This window comes from Bidens hawaiensis, unplaced genomic scaffold (assembly GCF_021521415.1).
Source record: "Bidens hawaiensis isolate Kalapana, Puna unplaced genomic scaffold, B.hawaiensis_p1.1 tig00008970_1, whole genome shotgun sequence".
Lineage (NCBI taxonomy): Eukaryota > Viridiplantae > Streptophyta > Magnoliopsida > Asterales > Asteraceae > Bidens > Bidens hawaiensis.
In genome coordinates this window covers 657702-675130 of record NW_027491655.1, presented here as the reverse complement: position 1 = coordinate 675130, position 17429 = coordinate 657702, and the positions used below count along the sequence as shown (strand labels likewise).

Genomic DNA, 17429 nt, shown 5'->3' with positions numbered 1-17429 from the left:
GCTTCTAGCCCTTTGATGATGGTGAAGATGTTAACTGAGCTTGTAGCAGTGTTAATTGAACCATAATCAGTCTGATTATTTGGTAGTGATGGTTGGTCGTTATGATCCTTACCCCTTTGATGTTGTCATATTTGATTGGTTTACATATTGTTCTCTGTATATGATGATTAACATATACCATTCAAGTTAACTATACTCCACTTGTGATTGAATTATTGATGCATTTTCCTTTTTGTTAAACAGATTATTCAGGTCATTTCGGATAGTTCGGATTATCCGAATCCGATCCAAATTGATCAGAACTAATTCGGATCGGATTCGGATATGATAGAAAAGTTCCCAATTCGGATTGGATAGGGTTCTAAAATTTTCAAATCCGAACAATCCGAACCGAATAACCCGTTATCCGATCCGATGAACACCCCTAGATACACGAGTTATATATTTGTTTGTAACGGATGAAAAACAAACATCTTATTTCACAAAGTTTTAATAAAACTTGTTTTATATTGAGACATGTTATGATGTCATGTATTGTAAAATCTAAATTTAGTTCTATTCTATGTCTATCATATATTAAAGGGGTATTGGTTTTTAATACTCTTAACTTTCACTCGTTAGACAATAACACTTCCAACAAACAATTTGTCTTCCACCACTCCCAACTTGTAACTTATTTTCTTCTATCACTCCCGAATTTAACGGACACTAACTCCGTTAGTTTTTTTTTGTTGACGTGGCATTTTTTCTGATATGGCAGTCATATGTGGCATTTTTCTTAAAAAATTGTGGGTCAATGTCTCCAACTCATCATTTTCTCCAAAAAAACCTTAAGGCTATGTGTAGTGGAGGGGCTACAAAATGGGCGTTTTGCACCATATGGCGCCCAATCAGCAAATGGTGAGTTTTTGTTTTTGGGGTGTAATGCTGTTGTAGCCCGATATATATATATATATATATATATATATATATATATACACACACACATATACATATACATATACACCACACACAATCTATTATAATAATAATAAAATCAAAATGGAAGCAGCGATAAAAACCTTACCCCTCCTTATCGCCCCACAATTCGCCGGGGGGGGGGGGGGGAGGGTGTTGTCGCCGGATTTCGCCCCAAGACCACACCCACTACTGGTGGCCTATCAACACACCCAAAAGGCCACCTGCACCTCCACCACCACCACCACCCACCCACGTCGCCTATAACCACCGCCGCTAACACCATAGTACCACCATTTCCTTTCCAACACCCGTAGCACGAACCTTCATCAATCAATCGAAACCTTATATGACATCACATTAATCGGAACCTTGTTTCTCATCGGGCTTGCGTCTGTCACCCCTACACTTATAAGCAAGAAAATACCATCATAGTAATTTGTTCAAGAATTGATTATATTGTTTCTAACCAACCCCTACTGAGATTTGGAATCTGTACAAATTACAAGTCTACCCTCATAGCGACCTCGGGTTGAAATTTGGAGGTTCGTGTTGCTGGTGTTGGAAAGGAAAAAGGGTCATACGCTATTGTTTACAACTTGTTTTCCTCTGCTGGTGTTAGAAAGGAAATAGTGGTACTACGGTGTTACCGGCGGTGGTTATAGGCGACGTGGGTGGGTGGGTGGTGGTGGTGGAGGAGGTGCAGGTGGCCTTTTGGGTGTGTTGTTAGGGTTTTTATTTGGAGAAGTTGATGAGTTAGAGACATGGACCCACAATTTTTTAAGAAAAATGCCACATATGATTGCCACATCACAAAAAATGCCACGTCAACAAAAAAAAACTAGCGAAGTTAGGGTCCGTAAAGTTCGGGAGAGATAAAAGAAAATAAGTTACAAGTTGGGAGTGGTGGAAGACAAATTGTTAGTTGAGAGTGTTATTGTCAAATGAGTGAAAGTTGGGAGTATTAAAAACCAATACCCCTATATTAAATAGGTTGATGTTAGAATTGAAGAAAACTATATGATCAAAGATGTGGTTTTGTATCACCGTTACAAAAGATTATAAACGCGTTCGAATAATGGTTAAGATTCATTTATAACAAGACACTTGATGTGTCAAACTAAGAAAATCTCATTATTAAAGGTTATAAAATATTAGCATGATAAATCTTACATGACTCATTCATGTAATTACTTCTGATACTTGTTGTATGGAGAGAAGATTAATTATGAGGATAAACTAGATAAGACACTTTTTCATTTGTCAAACCTCAAATATGCTTGTGAAGTAGTATATCATTAAAAATGTATGAAAAGTTTGAAGTGATTTTGTATTTGTGTCTGAGAAAATATGAATAAACCATGAAAATGGTTTGGTTTTATATCATTCCCTGAAGTGAATGTGACTATGTATTGGTCGTTGCGATCATGGACATTGAAAATTTGTAAAGATGATTATATTAATAATGAGATCGGCCATCATTTCTAAGTGAACATATTCTATGACATAAAAGAAAGTAGCATGCGTACTTTCAAGTCTATCCTATGCTTAATATCATGCTACCACGAAAATGTCAATTTAAGTAGACAAGTAGTTTGGTAAAGTAGAATGATTAGGATTGACTTCGATTTCTCAAATACCAATCCTAACAACTTCGAGTGGTTGTAGTTAACTCACACAAACTCCCCTTGGTTGATTTAATTAGGTTATAATTGCACATTCTATTAACATATGATTTCTTTAACTAGCATGATAACCTAAGCAATCGTGTTAATAATGTTATTTTAGAGTTATCAAAACTAGAGAAATAGATCATAACTTATATCTCATTATTTTTAAGTACAACATAAGGATCCATGTTTTATCTTAAATAAGTTATCAATGTAGTCTTTTTACCATTTCTAGTCTTCAAGAACATGAGTGAACATGAATGATTATTAATCATCAACCTTGATGTGTTGAGTTAAAGTGATAAAACATTTCTTCATCAAAGGATAATTGCAAAATAATCATGTACTATACCAACCTAAACCACATGTTTCACATAATCATCAAGTAAAACAAAGCTTCTTCATAGATTTTAGATGGTAAATGGAGTTTAGCGCATAATGAGCATTGTCATGAACATAAAAAAGATGATGATAACAAACACATGATTAAACTAGAACAATCTAACCAAATGTGGATGAATATTCCTTCTTAATGATGATGATGATGATGGATGATGGTGATGATAACTTCCAAGCCTTCAAACTCTCCACAAGATCTTCAGTTTGAGTTTAATGTGGGTGTTTTTTAAGAGAAACTCGTATAGAGATTTTCTTCAAGCACACTTGATTAATGCAACATTCTCCTCTATTTATAGGCAGTCCGGGGAAGCAGGCACGGCCCCGTGCTTCTAGAGGCACACCCCCGTGTCCAGGTGTCCAGTTGCTTTAAATGCTATGTCTGATCGTCCAGTGAGCACACCCCGTGCTTTTTTGTGACGTGTGATGATTCTTTTGTCTTCTTTTCAAATGTGACCATGACCTCATGGTTGATAAAGCACGGCCCGTGCTTCTGTGTCCAGTGTTTGTATTTTTTTGCAGATTTTTGTCTTTTCTTGTGTTTAAAAGCATGGGGGCGTGTCTAGGGGGCACGGGGGCGTGTCTGAGGGTTTTCTTGGGCTTTCGTTCGTTTTTCTTCGTCTTTTCACTTGTTTATTCGTTTAAGGATTGGGTTTGATAGAAGTTGCAGTTTTTAGAGATTATTTGATGCTAAAACAATGTATAATTTTATGTACATTAGAGAGCATGTGACTCCATACACGCCCCACACATCCACCTGCGCGATACCTTTAAAGCCTCACCAACCGAAATAACACATCCAAATTCGTCGAGATCGCCTCCCATAAGGTCTCTTTTTTGTCATCCGATGACAAATGATGCCACTTAATATGTGCGACCAGTCGAACCCCCTTGGACCCCGTTAATCCATCCATGCAACAGTGGAAGCCTCTAAACGGACACGGCCAAAAACCCTCATCAATAACCCCGGTCATACCACCCCCGCCCAACAAAACATCCCGGTAGCCACGAACCACACCAAAAATAAAAAATAAACAAAACTCGAGTTGAGTTTGAGGAAAGAGCACCCGCACATAAGAGGAAAGAGGAGAGCAACCACCCGTTGCGCTCCCCTCTTCAAACACAAAAAAAAACTATGATTATTTCATTGAGGCATTTTGTCAAACTCCTGGTGGGCAAACCATTTTCTTCAAAAAATTTAGTTGATGATGATTCCTATTTGAAAGTATGAAGTGGAAATGAGATTTGGGTTGTAATAAAAAGGAGGAAGATATTGATTATCAAGTGAAAATAGGACTGGAAAATAAAATAACGAAATCTTAAATTAACAATAAACCATGTTTGGATTCTAGAATTGGTTCGGGTGTGGAGTCGAGAGGGTTTGGGTTGGATTTTGACTAATTCTATTCGGACCGATTATTAACATCTCTTAATCATTACAAATTTCAACATGAGTCACTACCATCTATAAATAATTCTCATATTTACTTTTGATATGTACATCAATATTCTTACATTCTTAATCGTATCTTATCTAATTTTTTTTTACCAAAGTTAGTAGTTTTGAACTTGTTCAGTATACGTGGACCTCGATTGATTTAAAAGGGTCTTTTGTATAAGTTATGAAAATTCAGTTTGCAAAGACCCATGATTTATTATAAGAAGACGCATTCTCTAATGGTGGAATCATGACTTTCTGATATATAAATAGTCTTGTAATACAAATAGAAAATTGGTATGCTTTATAAAAATATTGTGATTCAGTTGATACTGAAAGTTTACAAGAAAGTCTCTGAATGATTTGAATTATCTAATCATGTAAAGTAAGTTCTTGAGAACACAATGATTGTTGTGTATAGATTCATATTATATTTGAATACGTTACGATTATTGAATATGTTGAACATAAATTGAACTATTGAAGAATTCCCTAAGGTAGTTGAATACTTGAAAGGTTAATTGATACATCTTAATGATGGAATTCTTGTGCATCAATACATACACATAGAAGAGAATGCACATGATGAGCACAATATCTCATAAACAAAGAAATTGTACAATATGGATTTTTGATATGTGATACAAATTGATGTGTCAATAGACAAGTTTATGCAGCAAAATTCCTGAAAAAGTGAATGCATATGCATAATTTGTCGAGTAGAAAAGAAGTCCATGATGGATTAGTAAATGCATGGATTTATGCTTATTACGTATGGAGTAAATTATTTGGATTGAGCTTGACACAAATCAAGAGATATTTTGATAAACAGGGAAATAAGTTGGATATGGATATAATTAACCATACTTTTATCAAAATTTCACTCTTAAAAGTTCATTATAATCACAGTTTACAGTGATGATGTACACATCATCGAGAAAACTTATGAGCTTTTAAAGAGAAAATTATTTTTGAAAGACTTTGACACAGTGTGATTAATGCTCGACTTATAGTTCAAGTATATGTGTAATTATATGTTTATAAATACATCAAAGTGCATCTAGAAAATGTTAAGACATTTTACCATGGACAAATTTAATCCTTTAGCACGTTAAAGGATGTCTAACAATTACTCTATATCATTTTCTATCTGAATATGAAATATTATTGGTTCGGAAATACCATAATTTAACTGTACACTTCTAACGGCTCTGATCTTCGCCAAACAGCATCTGAGGTCTACTTTAGTGGACCTGAGCGTCTTAATTTTTAACTTATTTTATTTATGAAGAACCTATGGCTTTTCACTTTTTAACTTACCCAACTTTCTTCGATTTCTATTTGCAAGTTTCATGTCTCGATCTACCATTTTTATTTATTTTTTTCCGTTTGAAGTGTTTGGATCCGCATTGCAACCTACATATTTATTTCATGACAATGTTTATGTGGAGTCTCTTTTATTATAAGAGACCATGGCTATTCTCTCGCTTATTGTTGAAATCGGTAGCCTCGGAATATAAGGTAACTTTCATTTCTATTTTTTGAACTTCATGTATTCATTGATGAATTTACTTAAATTTTTTATTTTTATATATTTTGGGAAAAACTTTGAATAAACCTAAGCTCAATTCAAGCTCACATATTGTAAAAAAGCCTTTCGAGTTTTGTATGTTTAAAATTTTAAAACTTGGAAATCACCAATATGACTTTATTTTTTTTTTACTTTTAAATAAAAGTATAGCATGTTATTATAATCCTAAAGTTCCAATAACATAAATGTTGATCAAATTATCATGTCATGATCATATTAAACATTTATATTACTTAAAAAGGATTTATCCTCTCACATCTACACCTTACATAGTTACATTACATATTTACATGAATATACATGCTAATGTTAAGTAACAAATATAAACAGCCTCCAACTATTACTGTTATCCCTTAGGTAAATTACTGTTATAAACGAAAGCTTTTAAAATCTCTCTGGTTGCTCACTATATTCTATCAAGCCACCACCAGATTACATTATTTGTAAATGGAGGCTTCTCATGTATTTGACCCGTAAATGGAGGCTTCTCATATAATAACCCGAACTTTAGTATTATATAACAATAATAATAATAATAATAATAATAATAATAATAATAAATAAATAAATAGAACCTGGAAGAGTTCAAAGTTCAAACTCAAGATTTAAGCACATGTGTATTATTCTAAATTCAATCATCATCTACTTACCTTCTTCAAATTCAAACTTGCGGATAGATCGAGATGATATGTTCGTTTCTTTATAAACATCTTCAAACTCTCTCAATCACATCTCATAAGACCTACTAGCTCCTATTCTCACACGACCTTTGTTCTTCGTTACCACCACCGCATCGCCCCGCCACTATTAAATAAGCCTCATCCTCCGCTGCCGCCGTAGACTGCCTCCGCCACTACAAATCGGACACTACCGGGCCGCTAACAACCAGACATCTATTTTGTTCTCAGGTCAGTTTGATTCATGACCAGCATTTAAGATTAGTTGCTTCTTTGATGTTCTAATTGATCAGAAACTTTGTTGGTTTGTTGGACCGATGCAGTCGTAAGCGTCTCCGGATTACCGTCTCTGACGCCCCGCTTCCTGATCATATCATCTCACAGTGCGGGTAATAATTCCAGACCTTCCTTTGTTTTATTCATCCCGATACTTTGCGGCTGTGACGATTGACGGTTCCGGCCATTTAAGGCTTTAAATCTGTATGCGTTAATAGATGCATGCTTGCGTTTAAAGATAAGAATCATTCATCAGAAATAAAGTAAATAAATAAAGAAAGAAAAGGAAGTTGACTAAAAAGCAAATTAATCTGACATTGTTGAATATGCACGTGAGTTTTGTAAAAACTTGTTTTGCACCATACAATTATATAAGAGCATTGGAAATTGTTTTATGAAACCATCATATAACTAAAAGGAATAAAGCAACAATTTTGCTCATACACTTATATCTACACACATATTCTAAGTAATATATAACATGAACTCTACTGCGTAAATTAGTTTCATACATTATTTTTGTTTAACTAATAGTATTATTCTATTAGTGTTAAATTCAAAACTCTTGCCATCCATTTAACGTTATATATTAATATTAGTAACAATTACATGACTTTTATGAAATCAAGTGTTGAATTATTATTATTATTTTTATTTATAAAAAGTCTTTGTCGCCGGAAGACCGATCAGTTAATCACGCAATATATTTTGAGTTCAATAAATCTTATGTGAACTATATTATAATGTAGATTCTCAATCTAGTTGAAGACAACCTTATCTTTTCTTTTTGCTTTGTTTAAGGTACGGATTCTTGTTTCTGTCACTCATAGTATAAATTATATTCTGTTACTTCATAGTACGGTTTCTGGTTTCTTTCTCTAATAGTATTAATTATATTCTGTTACTTCGTAGTACGGTTTCTATTCTCGTTTACTAATAGTATTGAATCTATTCCGTTACTTTGTAATACGGATTTTCGTTACGCGTCAGTTATATTTTGAGTTCAGTTATATTATATAATATATTTTTGTAGCATGCAATAGATTATTTATTTTGTACTCTTTATTGCATGTTTCGGTTTGAATATGTTTAGTTATATGGTGTTATCTTTTGTACTCTGTTACCCGAGCAAATTCTGACTTGTCGTTGGGGCGTCAACGACATGGCACTTATCGTGACAGTGCGTAATCAAAGTTCACGGCGTCTCTGAAAGTACTCATGTAGTACCTTGGCCACTTAGAGGCGTATAGATCGATCTTAGCTCCGACTCCTGACTCCTGACTTCTGTTTGAGATGGAACAATGTGTGCACGCCACCCACACCGTCTCCTTGGTGCATGGACTAGCTAGCTGTGTACCCCTCTGTTTAGGCTCTGGGTGCTTCCGTATTACACGACCTATTTATTTTAACATCATCGTTGTGTATTTTAGTAATTATATTTTGTTTCGCTATATTTCTGGTCCGTTTTGATATGTGTATATGCATTTGATTAAATTTGAGTATATTCAGATTACGTCCCGATCGTGTATCGGATTATGTTTCGCATTTAATTATAGTTCGGTCTAAAACGTGGTTTTATATCCGCAATAGTTTCAGTTTTATTTCAGTATGTGTTTTGTCTTATGTATGCCTTTACCTGTACTATTGTTCTCTCCGTTACTGAGCAATTTTTGGCTCAGCCGTATTTTCTTGTTTGTGTCTGTCTTATTTGTTAACAGGTAATTTAGGAAATCGAGGAAATTGGGGAAATCAGTGATGAGAGTAAAATGAAGCTCAAGAATAAGGACTTGATTTAATTTTCTTTTATTTAAGCATTTAATAAATTTGATTTAGAATTTCTTTCAGTTGTTTTTAACTCTTTTGGTTGCCATGGGATTCTTTTCATTTCATTTAAATGGATTTTGTTTGGTCTATGATATCTGTAATAGTGACACGTCAGCCTGCTCCGGGTTGGGGTGTTACATCTCATGTATTTGACCCGAATTTACGGGTATGAGTCTCACCAAACCCAGATATTTTTTAAACGAGTTATAACATATCATTAAATTAAAAATTAATTTTCCCAAATATTTGATGTGAAATTCCTATAAAATAGGGATATACCAAAAAATTAATATCTTATTTTTTTAGAAAAATTACTTATAATTAAGAAACAATTTTATAGTAAAAAAATAAGCGGGTCATGGGTTTCACCAAACCGAGATAACTTTTAAAACGAGTTATAACATAACATTTATTTGTAAAACACTTTCACCATCAAGTCCTAATTACATTATTAACCGTGTTACATAAATAAAATTAAAAAATCCAAATATATATATATATATATATATATATATATATAAATATTGTGAACGAATTATGTAAAACAGGATAAAAGCTAGTTTTAAATATGTATTGAATAGTCAATTAAATTTGCAAAAAAATGCATGTTTACATCGTATAGCTTAAAATCACTAAAAAGAATGCAAGTTTACATCTAGTATTAATTAAACATCCAATCTCTTCATATCGTAATTTTATATTCTCAGCCGCGATAATGAATTCGATCTTCCACCGATTAATCAGACCCATGGTATCTTATGAGTTTTTTTTTTTTTTTAATTCTCTTTCACACACGCACAAAACCCCAAGCTTGTACCGATTATTTAAAACTCTGATATGATCCGTTAAAATTTAGGGTTTAAATTTATTTTAAGGCGTCAATCTGGTTCTTGGTGAAGGACTTGCTTCAAAATTTGGGCTTAAATGTTTCGGTATCGGTTTGAATTTCTTGAGAAGTAGGTACGGAATACCATACCGAATTTATGAGTACTTGTTTGGTTCAGTATCTGTGATTTTGGTACCTGGAAATATGGATACCGAGTTTATGGAGAAGTTAGTTTTCGAATTAGAGCATTCTCAACAGGTTCTCGATCTCTATCTTTATAACAAGGGGAGGGGAAAGAAAATATGTGATTTTATTTCGTGTTCACGAGTTTAATGAAAAGGAAAAGGAAGAAGGGAAATTAAACATTTTAGGTGTTCCCGAGTTAAGATGAAAAGAAAAGAAAGATGCATTTTCCTATTATACCCTTTAAGTAAACCATTACATGAAGTTAGATATAAGGGTAATTTAGATTTTGATAAAAGTTATAATTAGATATAAATATTTTCTCTTCTAATCTCTCCAATTTGGGATGATGATAATATGCTTAAATTTTCTAGCCTTTTCTCTCTTTTCCCCTCCCATCACTTTCTTAAAAAATCTTTGGAACATGGTTTTTTTTATATTTTCTCCTCTTTTCCTTCCCCTCCCCTCGTTAAATGAGACTCGGAACACAGTCTAAAAAACACAATACTCTCGTATACAATAATATAATATTATTTTTACCTATTTATCATTATCTTTTCTCTTCTACACTCACAACTACTTTCAAATATATTAAAATAAATAAAGCATGAACAATGTTCATCTAAATTTACTCAAAATTTACCATCTCTTTAAAATTTCTCTTTACTCCACTCACAACCACTTAGAATTCTTTAAATTTTTTTTAGAGATTTCTCTCATAAAAGTTTTAGAGAAGCCGATGAGAATGCTCTTAATCAATGCCGCTACTCGGTGCTCATCCCATTTATTTGCACACTATATTAAAAAAAAAACAAATAAATTATTTGCTAATTTTACAGATGCAAGATGCATTTCATACTCCTTTGAGGAACTATCGCCCAAATCCTATGCGTAAAGATTTGGTTGATACAGATCAAATTAGCGTACTCTTCCAAGAGAGGAAAAGTGATTGTGAAAAGACCCCACTCAAATAGTTAACGAGAAAACTCTCAACTTATGAAATACTGGACCAGGAGTAATTCTTTTAAAAAATTACGTGAGCATCAAGGACCAGGTAGGTATTTGCTATGTTTTTATTTGCAACTTGGTAATCTTGGTTTAAAAAAAACGTGATGGCGAGGTGTTTTGGTCTCAAAACTTAAGTGAGAGCCTCAAGCGCGAGTCTAAGAGCCTCACGTGCGCGAGGCATAGTATATTATTTAATAGTTATCATAAGATTCAAAAATACTATTTTACATGTTTTTAGTACTTAAATACCAAAAAATATATATAACAAATTATACAGTTTATAGCTATATATAAATTAAAAGAAGTAAATTTAATTAGATTAAGAAAAATGAAAAGAAGAAAATAAATTATTATCCTTGTATAGAAAAATACAAGGAAAAACTGTCCAGTTAACTTTTCTACACAACTAACACTTTCATAGACTAATCATTTTTAAACCACTTCAAAAATAGTCATTAAAGTTTTCCTTTTATTCTAATTCAATATATTTTATCTGAATACTAGGTTATATATAGTTTTTTTAAATAGTTTGACATTGTAAAATATTTTTTAAAAATTGAAAAAAATAAATTTTAAATTATGAAAAATTGCAAAAAAAAAAAATAATAATCTGAAAAATGCAAAAGAAAAAAAAACAAAAAAAATGAAAATTGCAAAAAAAAAAAAAAAATATTTTTTATTTTTTTTTGCAATTTTCCAGTAGTTTTTTTTTTCTTTTTTTTTTACAAAAAATAATAATCCAGAAAATTACAACAAAAAAAGTTGGCAATTTAAAAAAAAAACTTAATTTTTAATATTATTATTATTTTGCATTTTTTGACGATTAATTTTTACTAATTTTGTCACTTTAAATTTTTTTTTACAATGTTAAACAATTTAAAAATAAAAAAACCTACAAAACCTACTATACAGGTAAAATATCTAGGATTATAACAAAAAATAAACTTTAGTGACCTAATTAGAACAAAAAATTTTATTAATAACCTGATTGGAACAGTTTCAAAAATTTGTTATTATTCTATAGAGTAATCCATTTTTAAAAACTATATCCAACTAAATTTAAAAAAAGTCCCAAAGTCATTGTCACACATGTCACTGGGATGAAGTTAACAATCTGTTTGACCAGAATTATTATTGGCAACAAAAATGAAAGTCGGGATTGCCTAGTCGTGTTGTTAGCAGGGATTAATATCCGCTAATGGTTAATAGTTTGGATTACTAAAATCTAATTATTCAATTCAAAATGGTATTTCTTTATTTCGTTTGATCGGGATTGTTATTGGTAACCTCTCACATTTCTTTCTTCATGTCCACTGTATTTAATTAAATGGTATTTCTCTATTTCGTTTACAATTATATTTTCCTTTTCATTCACTCACAAAAACAATGGATATGAGGATGATAGGGGTGATCAAGAAATGGTTCGGAACTGTTAGAACCAGGGAACTGGAACCGAACCGGTGCCTCAGAACCGCTAACATGTGTTACTTTACGGTTCTCAGTTCTTAGTATTTGCATTAGCTTGTGTTACTAACCGGAATATTAAATACTTTTTAGTTAAATTTAACAATTCCCATTTTTCAGGGTAACTTATTAGCTGGTATTCATTCAACCATTCTTTAATTCAAATATATTTTCTTTACATTCAATCCCTAGTAACCAAGATTAATTTTGTTTCAAGCTTTTTAAGATAATATAATATAAAATGATATGATCTTCCTTTAATATATATTTAATTTCATTAATTATTTAATAAAAAATATAATGAATGTTCATGTTATAATCTAAATTAATTTTTATCATGCAAGAAGACAATTATATAAACTTGTTTTACATAAACTTGTTTTGAAAATTACAAAGTTGCACAACTCATTTAATAAATAAAAGACCAAACCGCGATTAGCGAGAACCGACTTACTGGTTCTGGAACCAAACCATTTTACTATAATAGGTTCTGGTTCTAAGTTTTCAGTCATTTTAAGTTCCGGATCGATTTTCGTAGTTTTGAACCGTTGCACAACCCTAGAGGATGCAAAGCCCCCCTCAAACATGGGGGACAAGTTTGATTTCCTAAAAAATATGGCGTTGGGGAGTATATATGGGAATGTAGTTGAAAATACGGATGGAGTGTGAATTGATTTGCACTTAACTGATTTAGCATAGTAAAGTCAATTTTTGTGTGTGTTTTTGTTTGAATGTAGGATCGTGATGAGAGCGATGATAGTATCACAAGAGGATTGCCTGTGGCTACTATTTCTCTTGGAGAGCTTGCTTTATTTAAGTATAGTCATACCAGAGATGAAAAGAAGTTACAAGAAGTTTTTCTAGAATCTGGTGATGTACTGATATTCGGTGGCAAGTCTAGGCTTCTCTATCACGGAGTGACGCAAGTCGGTCAATACACTGCTCCTAGAGAATTATTAGATGAAACCGTGACTATACGTGGTCATTTATCCCTTACTTTCAAGCAAATCTGATCCTGGTTGTTTCTTTAAAGTGTATTTTTCTTTCTCATCTTTGGGATCATGTTGATGATATTTGTTCGTGTTTAAACATGCCATGTTTTGTTTTAAATGTATTCGGTTTTTCGTATAATGTAATATTATAAATATATTAATATTATGGTTATTAACACCTAATATAGATTAGCTTTCTTCTCAGATTTTCCAATCCTATATATATACATCTCATTATACCTTATTGTAATACATACCTAATTAATTAATGAAATCTCTTTCTCCCTACATCTCTTTCTGTTTCCCTACCTTTGGTCAAAACCCCATGGAGATACCACCGACAGGAGAAGATGGACGTCAGTGGTTAGCTTGCCAATTCCCCATATCATGTTTATTTTAAATAATTAATATTTCCTTCATGTTTAAATGTGACTAAACCCGAAGCCATTTAGTTAAAGGCCATACAGTTAGTTATAAATAAAACTATCAAATAAAATAAACAAAATATTAAATATATATAAATTATTAATGTAAAAAACAAGTTAATACCTTATAGCAGTTTAGTAAAATTTATTTGTTACGGATATTGTTTCTTGTATAACAAATTTATAAATAAAAAATAATAAAGTTTATAAACAATAAAGGGCACGTTCGTTTCACAAAATTCGTGAGAATTCAAAGAAATTGAAATTAAAATCTCATGACATGGCGTGTTCGTTTCGTTGGAATTGGAATCTTAATTTCATATTGGTGTGTTCGATTCAAAGAATTCGAATTGTAATTGGAATTTAATTTCTTAAAATTCCTTTAAATAAAGGGATTTCAAATCCTCCAAGATGTAGAGGAATTCAAGAAATTTCATTGAAATCTTTTCTTTGAGTTTTTTTTAACGAGGACAACGAATAAAACATTTTTGTTTTTTTTTTACTTTTTTGGTTTTTAATTTATATCTTGAGTTATGAATTTTTTATTATTATTTTTGAATATTCTTTTGATGAGTTTTTTTATCTTAGTAGAAAACCCATAAAAAACTCAAAAAAAAATAAAAAAAAAATTATAACGCAAAATATAAATAGAAAACAAAAAATCTAAAAAAACTAAAAATTTTCCGCCGTTATTCTCGTTAAATAAAATTCCGATTCATTTGTCAAACGAACACATCAAATGATATTGGATTTCAATTCCAATTCCAAATGAAATGTTTAGATTTCAAATCCAATTCCATCCATTCCAAATCCTATGCCAATTCAAATTTCAATTTCATTCTATGAAACGAACTGCCGAAGGGTCCAACAATCAAAACACAAAGCGACAATTAGGTTTTCACATAACTCAATACCATCATCTTCACTTCCATCCTCATTTCCCACGCATCACCCAGAACCCGTTTTAAATCTCCGGCGGCCGGAAAAAGAAATACGAACCAACATCTTTTGAACTCGTTTTCTCTTCATTTTAAGTGTATAACCTATTTGTGAAAGTCAAAACTTGTAAACGACGGTGGGCACTATAAGTGATTTTTGACTCATTTTAGGCTAACGTGTACCTGCAAAAACGACACTCGGCAGACGGACGGTGGGCACCGGCCCACCCTACTAAAGCCCTAAATCCGCCCCTGCATGAATATACATGTTAATGTTAAGTAACAAATATAAACGGCCTCCAACTATTATTGTTATCCCTTAGGTAAATTTTAAATATGTATTGAATAGTCAATTAAACTTCAAATAAATGAAATAGATGCATGTTTACATCTTATAACTTAAAATCACCTGATTATAAACAACTTTCAGTATGTTTAGAAAACGAGCCGAGCTAAGCCAAACCGACTCATTTATATTCGAGTCATTTTTAGCCGAGTTGCGGCGTAATACTACTTTAGTGGAAAGTTCATATTAAATTGTTAACGTCTCTCTCTAATTACCCTAATTGTGAGATTTCTTCACACACACACTGTTCATCCATCTATTTGCTTTGATTTGTTGTACATGGTGAAGTGTGGGTTGTACCTCATCAATTCTAGACTTACATTTATGTTTTGAGTAGCGTTAAGGTTTTTAGATGTTGACGGGTTCGTTTTCCTTTGTCGCACACATGACACAACGCGCAAGTTATAAAGTGTCGTTTTTTATAAACTAGTGTTTTACCCTGTGCGTGACAGGTTGATAAAACCCAAGCGGTGGTAAAACCCTAGTGTTGTCGGCCCCAAGGGTTGAGGTGATATGTCGACGCGAATTTGATTAGTTTCGATTATGTGCGTTATGATACCGGAACTAAAACCAAATACAAAACAAACAAAAAATGAAAATTGAGGTGGACCAATACCAAATTTTTGAAAAAGTGGGTATCGAATATATAGATATGGTACCGATGGTTGTTATAGTATCATCATAGTATCGTCTCTATCTGCTTTTCTTTTTTTATTGTATTTATTAATGTTTATCATTTTGATTATAGTAACCAATTAATTTACTCCCATCTTAACCCACCATCACAATTCATTATAGGTGGTAATCTTGACTCAATACATTTCAAATTGGTTAGTTTTTGTTGTTTGAAAATTATATAGGTTGGTTTGAGTCATTTTTATTAACTAAAATGGTCAAAATGGGTCACTGGAAAATCCACCTTGTTACTTTTAGGTCAAAATGGATCGACAAATCTAAAGAAATGGATTGATGCGGGTTAGTGTCTTTAGGAAATGTGGCAGGTTTCGGATTGAAACAGATTTCCGCACAAGACAAGTTTCGGCACAAAACAGGTTTCGGATTGGAATGAGTACGGTTCAGGTTTTGGCTTGGATCAGGTTTCGAGCCGACACGATTTTTCGCTCGGGACATGTTGGTTTCAGTTTCTTTTTGTTGATTTCAGTTTTTTAGTTTCGTTTTGATCAATTTTTTCGGTTTCGGTCGGTTCGGTTTTGGTTTTTTGTTTCGTCTTCGTCGATTTTTTTGATTTCGGATCGAATCTCGGGAATTTTTTTTTTGAATGAGGACAACAGAGAAAAAATTTAGTTTTGCTACTTTTTTTGTTTTTAATTTATAATTCAAGTTATGATCTATTTTTTGTTGAAAAAATTTTTGAAGCGTTTTTTATCTCAACCTGACCTAAACTCGTTTCGACCCAAACCAAAACCCTTTTCTCAATTCTGTTTCAACCCATGACCCAATTCGACCCAACCCAACTTATTTGCCATCACTGCATTTCACTTACCATAACACACAAATGTGAAAACCCTATCAAAGTGACGCTAACATGTCACATGTTTTTTCATCTCACAACTCACACCTCTTTAATAGAAGTGTACAAAAAACCTAAACCTGGAACCGGACCCGAAAGAAAAAACCAGAACCGGTTTTTTTATACCGGGGTTTTTAATACCTGAACTCGTACCGACCATACCCGCATGGTACGGATAGGCTATGCATTTCAGTACCAAAACCCGTACCCGATTTGTACCTGGTAATACCCGAAAACCAGAACCGGTTCCATACCCGAAACCCCGTTTTTCCAATACCCGCAACCGGGTTTATCAAATACCCGATCTATACCCGAAAAATATCTGAAAAAAGACCTATAAACATCCCTAAAAAGTGCAACCCTCTTAAAAAACTCCGCCTATACCCGAAAAAAAGCCCGAAAAAACCCGAAAATAAGGTTTTCTCAATACCCGAAAATAGGGTATTAAAATACCCGCTTCATTACTCGACCCGAACTCGATGCATAGTGTATGATTTTTAGAGACGATACCCGAACCCGAACCCGTTATTGGCAATACCCGATTTTCCAATACCCGGTCATACCCAAACCCGGTTCCTATGAAAACGGGTATTTGGAAAATCCGATTTGTTCACCTCAACGGCTCAACCTCCTAATATTAAGTTAATGTTGTCCTTTTTGTTTTTACTACAGTATAATAATTAGTGAACAAAATATTAGAACATACTAAACTACCTTAAATGCGTATGCACAATTAGTGGATTTCCACTAATTCCCCATAACAACAGCCACAAAACCCAAAACAACTTTCAAATTAAACATGAGTAAGCAAATACAATAATAATTTAAAGCTATAAAGAAATTTAGGAAATTGGGAAAATCTTAACCACGACCCGAGTCATATGACA

General features: G+C 32.7%; 1 pseudogene; it reads left to right on the top strand.

Moving 5' to 3' along the window:
* The first annotated feature begins 12895 nt into the window (after positions 1-12895).
* On the top strand, positions 12896-13323 carry LOC143530667 (DNA N(6)-methyladenine demethylase ALKBH1C pseudogene; annotated as a pseudogene).
* Positions 13324-17429: the final 4106 nt, after the last annotated feature.